Source organism: Arachis ipaensis, chromosome B2, assembly GCF_059453495.1.
Source record: "Arachis ipaensis isolate K30076 ecotype BB chromosome B2, ASM5945349v1, whole genome shotgun sequence".
NCBI lineage: Eukaryota > Viridiplantae > Streptophyta > Magnoliopsida > Fabales > Fabaceae > Arachis > Arachis ipaensis.
In genome coordinates, this window is record NC_142437.1 from 31,085,109 (window position 1) to 31,092,079 (window position 6,971).

Genomic DNA, 6,971 nt, shown 5'->3' on the forward strand with positions numbered 1-6,971 from the left:
TTCAGTGCGTGTTTTTACGCAGAAAACTATGTTCTCCGACTCAGAAAAATTCACTAAATCTAAATATCATATTTAAATTATTAAATTCCAATTGCTAGATTTTCTAACCATATTCACTCCTAATTAATTTATTATTTAATTAATTACAGTTTGACCGGGTTTTACAAGTAAGCCTCACTTTCATTCCCAGCTATTCACTCTTCAGTTTCAAAATCTTTGGTGTTGAGATTTTATGTAATTACGGTGTTTAGGGTCAAATTAACTTGGTGGACTAGCCCGGTCTTGTCCCAATTTTCCATTGATAAGGTGAGAAATCTCTAACTCTTGTGAAATTGTGTATATAGCGAACCCTATTTTTATTTAGTGGTGTTTATGTGACATTAGATTGATTTATGTATTTTGAGAGCAAATTGGTGGTATTGGAAACTTGAAATTGGCTTTGGGGCTAGAATATCTGTTTGGTGAGGTTTGGGAGCTTGTGTATCGAGGACTTGCGGTGCCTTGTGGCTTAGGGAGAAATTGGCCAATGTATGGTTTTGGATTCTCGTATTTAATATATAATGTCGTGTGAAAACTTAGGCTAGATGACCATAGGATAGGTGTGGATGCATGAATATGATTAAATGCGTAGTACCTTGATAATAATTGTTGAAATAGGTTGTTTATTAGCTTGGTAATTGATGTTGGTGATGGAAGTGGAATGCTAAATGATGATTTGAAGATGATTGATAGAATGGTAAAAATGCATATGTATATATAAAGAATTGTTGGTGATCTTGATGGTAAAAATTGATGAATTTGTATGAGATTATGTAATATTGAGGTATGCTTAGTTATGGTAGGGTGTGGAGCTGTGTTGAATGTGTTTTGGTATGTTTTGGGGCAGGGGATTGTTATGTGGGTGTGAGTAATGAGTTATGTTTTGTGAAAATAGAGGTTTGGAAGATTTTGTGAAAATCTGTTTTTTAGCCAAACTTCGGCGAGCTATAACTTGGTTTCCGAACTCCCAAATTATTTCAAACTTATTTCATATAAAAATTGGATCCGTGAAGTTTACGTCGTTCGAAAAATGAATGAAAAATGTTTTAAAACGAGAAAGTTATGCACGTCGAAAGTTCGGTATGAAAAATTGAAATTCTGCAGACTTAACCATTTTTGAATAATCTGGCATGCACGCGTACGCGGGGGGGCTTCATACGCGGACATTTGATTCTGTCTAGCATACCTGCGTATGCAGACGAGGTAATGCATACTTGTGATGGAAAAATTGCACTCCCATGCGTACGCGTGGACCCTATTTCAGCAAAGATGGGTTTTGTGTTTTAAAGCTTAATTTTAAACCTCTAAACCTCTATTTTCATTCTTTTAACCCTAGATCTTAGTAGTATGCCTAGTATTGAGATGAAGCTATGCATAGACTCTTGGGGATGTGCGTCGGGGGATAGTCCAGGGTTTAGCACCCGGATTTGTCGGGATCAGCCATAGCACAGGCATGCATCATATGCATATTATTTGAATTTCTTGTTTGTGCATTATTTGGGAATGCCTAAGTGAACTTACCATGTTAATTGTTATATTTGCTACCTGTAGTACTTGTATTCTGCCTGTGTTTGTTATTGTCTGCTTGATTGTTTGTGTGGTTCTCTGGTGTTGGAGGATTGGAGGAAATGAGGAGGATTGAGGGTTTAGGTTTAAGAAATTGGTTAAGTTTAGAAAGCCTTAGAGAACCACCCTGATTCATGGTTTCTGTTTTAGTTCTTTAAGTTTTATAATCTGAGTGTCAGCGTTCTAGGATTGCCTATGGCTTTCCCAGAACCTTATATCTTATGTACATGGCACCATTACCATGCTGAGAACCCTCAGTTCTCATCCTATACGATATTATTGTTTTTCAGATGCAGGTCGAGAGGCACCTCGCTAGGCGTCTGGAGCTCTGCAGCGAAGTGGATCATTTTGGAGACTTTGTTTTGGTGTATAGCTTATATATGATTATATGTATAGAATTCTTCTGATAACTTGTTTTACTGTTGTGCCTCTTAGAGGTGTATGGAGAATTAGGACCTCTTTTGTGTATTTTGGGCTATGGGCTTTGTATATATATGTAAATATTTTTCGGTCAGCCTTAACTTCGTAGGATGAGTTAGGAGCTTGTTATCTTGTACTCTTGATCCTCTGTTCTTACTTTCTGTATATATATGTTTATGAACATTAGTTTCTTCGTACAAAAATTACGTTATTTCTGAGCGTTGCGCTTTTATTTTTGCGATTTTTTTTACCTACTTTCCAAAGCTCCTCGTATATTATATTCTTTCAATTATTATATGTATATATATTTTATTTTATTTTAGAGATCGTAATACTATATGATGAACGGATAATTTATACGCTTTTTGGCATTGTTTTTAGTATGTTTTTAGTAGGATCTAGTTACTTTTAGGGATGTTTTTATTAGTTTTTATGTTAAATTCACATTTCTGGACTTTACTATGAGTTTGTGTGTTTTTCTATGATTTCAGGTATTTTTTGGCTGAAATTGAGGGACTTGAGCGAAAATCATATTCAGAGGTTGAAGAAGGACTGCTGATGCTGTTGGATTCTGACCTCCCTGCACTCAAAGTGGATTTTCTGGAGCTACAGAACTCAAAATGGCGCGCTTCCAATTGCGTTGGAAAGTAGACATCCAGGGCTTTCCAGAAATATGTAATAGTCTATACTTTGGCCGAGTTTAGACGATGAAAAAGGGCGTTGAACGCCAGTTCTACGCTACAGTCTGGAGTTAAACGTCAGAAACACGTCACGAACCAGAGTTGAATGCCAGAAACACCTTACAAACTGGCGTTCAACTCCAAGAATGACCTCTCCACGTGTAAACTTCAAGCTCAGCCCAAGCACACACCAAGTGGGCCCCGGAAGTGGATTTCTGCATCAATTACTTACTTCTGTAAACCCTAGTAACTAGTTTAGTATAAATAGGACTTTTTACTATTGTATTAGAGATCTTTGATTAGTTTTATGCTATCTTAGACTTTCATGGGGGCTGGCCATTCGGCCATGCCTGGACCATTATCACTTATGTATCTTCAACGGTAGAGTTTCTGCACTCCATGGATTAAGGTGTGGAGCTCTGCTGTTCCTCATTATTTAATGCAAAGTACTACTATTTTTCTATTCAATTCAACTTATTCCGCTTCTAAGATATCCATTCGCACCCAAGAACATGATGAATGTGATGATTATGTGACGCTCATCATCATTCTCACTTATGAATGCGTGCCTGACAAACACTTCCGTTCTACATGCAACCAAGCTAGAATGAGTATCTCTTAGATATCTAATACAGGGGACCGAGTCCGAGTTATTAGTATCTTCGTGGTATAAGTTAGAACCCATGGATGGCCATTCCTGAGATCCGAAAAGTCTAAACCTTGTCTGTGGTATTCCGAGTAGGATCTGGGAAGGGATGGCTGTGACGAACTTCAAACTCGCAAGTGCTGGGCGTAGTGACAGACGCAAAAGGATAGTAAATCCTATTCCAGTATGATCGAGAACCTCCAGATGATTAGCCATGCCGTGACAGAGCATTTGGACCATTTTCACAGAGAGGATGGGATGTAGCCATTGACAACGGTGATGCCCTAACAGAAAGCTTGCCATGGAAAGGAGTAAGACTGATTGGATGAAGACAGTGGGAAAGCAAAAATTCAGAGGAACGAAAGCATCTCTATACGCTTATCTGAAATTCTCACCAATGAATTACATAAGTATTTCTATCTTTATTTTCTGTTTATTTATTATTATTATTCGAAAACTCCATAACCATTTGATATCCGCCTAACTGAGATTAACAAGATGACCATAGCTTGCTTCATACCAACAATCTCCGTGGGATCGACCCTTACTCACGTAAGGTTTTATTACTTGGACGACCCAGTGCACTTGCTGGTTAGTTGTGAAGTTATGTTTGGACCATGGTATTGTGCACCAGTTTGTTGGCGCCATTGCCAGGGAGAGAATGAACAACAAATTTTACAACCTGAGTAACAATTTCGCATACCAAGTTTTTGGCACCGTTGCCGGGGATTGTTCGAGTTTGGACAACTGACGGTTCATCTTGTTGCTCAGATTAGGTAATTTTCTTCTTGTTTCAACTTTTATTTGGTTTTCAAAAACTTTTTCAAAAAAAAATTTTTTTTTCTTTGTTTTCGTTTTTCTTCAAATAAATTTTCGAAAAAAAAATATATAAAAAAATAAATCTTTTCAAAAAAATTTTTACATTTTTCTTCAGAATTTTTAAGAATGAATTCTAGTGTTTCATGAAGCATGTTGAAGCCTGGCTGGCTATAAAGCCATGTGCAAATTCCTTTGGACTGAGGATTCAACTAATCACTTCAATGCATGTAATAGCATACTAAAGCTTGGCTGGCTATTAAGCCATGTCTAACCCTCAGATTGGAGCTTTAGACTGAGAGTGCAAGATTCCTGGAATTCATATTAAAAATTTTGGAATCTTTATTTTTCTTTTTCACATTAATTTTCGAAAAAAAATACAAAAAAATTTATAAAATCATAAAAATAAAAAATATTTTGTGTTTCTTGTTTGAGTCTTGAGTCAATTTTTAAGTTTGGTGTCAATTGTATTTTTTCTAAATTTTTTTATGCATTTTTCGAAAATTCATGCATTCATAGTGTTCTTCATGATCTTCAAGTTGTTCTTGGCCAGTCTTCTTGTTTGATCTTCATATTTTCTTGTTTTGTGTCTTTTCTTGTTTTTCATATGCATTCTTGCATTCATAGTGTCTATACATGAAAAATTTCTAAGTTTGGTGTCTTGCATGTTTTCTTTTCTTGAAAATTTTTCAAAAATAAGTTCTTGATGTTCATCTTGACATTCAAAGTGTTCTTGGTGTTCATCTTAACATTCATAGTGTTCTTGCATGCATCACATGTTTAGATCTAAAATTTTCATGCATTGCATCATTTTTCATGTTTTTCTCTCTCATCATTAAAAATTCAAAAATCAAAAAAATATCTTTCCCTGTTTCTCTCATAAATTTCGAAAATTTGGATTGATTTTTCAAAATTTTTTAAAATTTAGTTGTTTCTTATGAGTCAAATCAAATTTTCAATTTAAAAACTTTATCTTTTTCAAAAATCAAATCTTTTTCATTCTTCTTATTTATTTTCGAAAATTTTAAAAATACTTTTCAAAAATCTTTTTCTTAATTTTACATCATGATTTTCGAAAATATTATCAATAATTAATGTTTTGATTCAAAAATTTCAAGTTTGTTACTTGCTTGTTAAGAAAGATTCAAACTTTAAGTTCTAGAATCATATCTTGTGATTACTTGTGAGTCAAATCATTAATTGTGATTTTAAAAATCAAATATTTTTCAAAACTAATTTCAATCATATCTTCTCAAAAATATCTTTTTATCTTATCTTTTTTAAAATATCTTTTCTAACTTCTTATCTTCTCATCTTTTCAAAATTGATTTTCAAATCTTTTCTCAACTAACTAATTGATTTTTTGTTTGTTTCTTATCTTTTTCAAAACCACCTAACTACTCTTCCCTCTCTAATTTTCGAAAATTCCTCCCTCTTTTTCAAAAATTCTTTTTAATTATTTAATTGTTTCAATTTTTAATTTTAATTTTAATTTTATCTTAATTTTCGAAAATCATTAACTCCTTTTCAAAATTTATTTTTTTCGAAATTCCCTATCTTCCATCTCCTTCTATTTATTTATTCATCTACTAACACTTCTCTTCCCCCAAAATTCGAATTCCTTCCTCTCCTCTGAGTTCGAATTCTTCTCTTCTACATTCTTATTCTTCTTTTCTTCTACTCACACAAGGGAACCTCTATACTGTGGTAAAAAGGATCCCTATTATTATTTTTTTGTTCCCTTCTTTGTCATATGAGCAGGAGCAAGGACAAGAACATTCTTGTTGAAGCAGATCCTGAACCTGAAAGGACTCTGAAAAGGAAACTAAGAGAAGTTAAAATACAACAATCCAGAGACAACCTTACAGGAATTTTCGAACAAGAAGAGGAGATGGCAGCCAAAAATAATAATAATACAAGGAGGATGCTTGGTGACTTTACTGCACCTAATTCCAATTTACATGGAAGAAGCATCTCCATTCCTACCATTGGAGCAAACAATTTTGAGCTTAAACCTCAATTAGTTTCTCTGATGCAACAAAACTGCAAGTTTCATGGACTTCCATCTGAAGATCCCTTTCAGTTCTTAACTGAATTCTTGCAGATATGTGACACTGTTAAGACTAATGGAGTAGATCCTGAAGTCTACAGGCTCATGCTTTTCCCGTTTGCTGTGAGAGACAGAGCTAGACTATGGTTGGATTCTCAACCTAAAGATAGCCTGAACTCTTGGGATAAGCTGGTCAAGGCTTTCTTAGCCAAGTTCTTTCCTCCTCAAAAGTTGAGTAAGCTTAGAGTGGATGTTCAAACCTTCAGGCAGAAAGAAGGTGAATCCCTCTATGAAGCTTGGGAGAGATACAAGGAATTGACCAAAAAGTGTCCTTCTGACATGCTTTCAGAGTGGACCATCCTGGATATATTCTATGATAGTCTATCTGAATTAGCTAAGATGTCATTGGATACTTCTGCAGGTGGATCCATTCACCTAAAGAAAACGCCTGCAGAAGCTCAAGAACTCATTGATATGGTTGCTAATAACCAGTTCATGTACACTTCTGAGAGGAATCCTACGAGTAATGGGACGCCTCAGAAGAAGGGAGTTCTTGAAATTGATACTCTGAATGCCATATTGGCTCAGAACAAAATATTGACTCAGCAAGTCAATATGATTTCTCAGAGTCTGAATGGAAAGCAAGCTGCATCCAACAGTACTCAAGAGGCATCTTCTGAAGAAGAGGCTTATGATCCTGAAAACCCTGCAATAGCAGAGGTGAATTACATGGGTGAACCATATGGAAACACCT

At 35.1% G+C, this 6,971-nt stretch overlaps 1 non-coding gene across 1 annotated transcript; it reads right to left on the reverse strand.

Annotated features, from left to right (window-relative positions):
• Positions 1 to 6,454: 6,454 nt before the first annotated feature.
• LOC148573478 (small nucleolar RNA R71) lies at positions 6,455 to 6,562 on the reverse strand. The gene has a single exon (XR_015906463.1). It is a non-coding gene; the product is annotated as a small nucleolar RNA R71 (small nucleolar RNA).
• Positions 6,563 to 6,971: the final 409 nt, after the last annotated feature.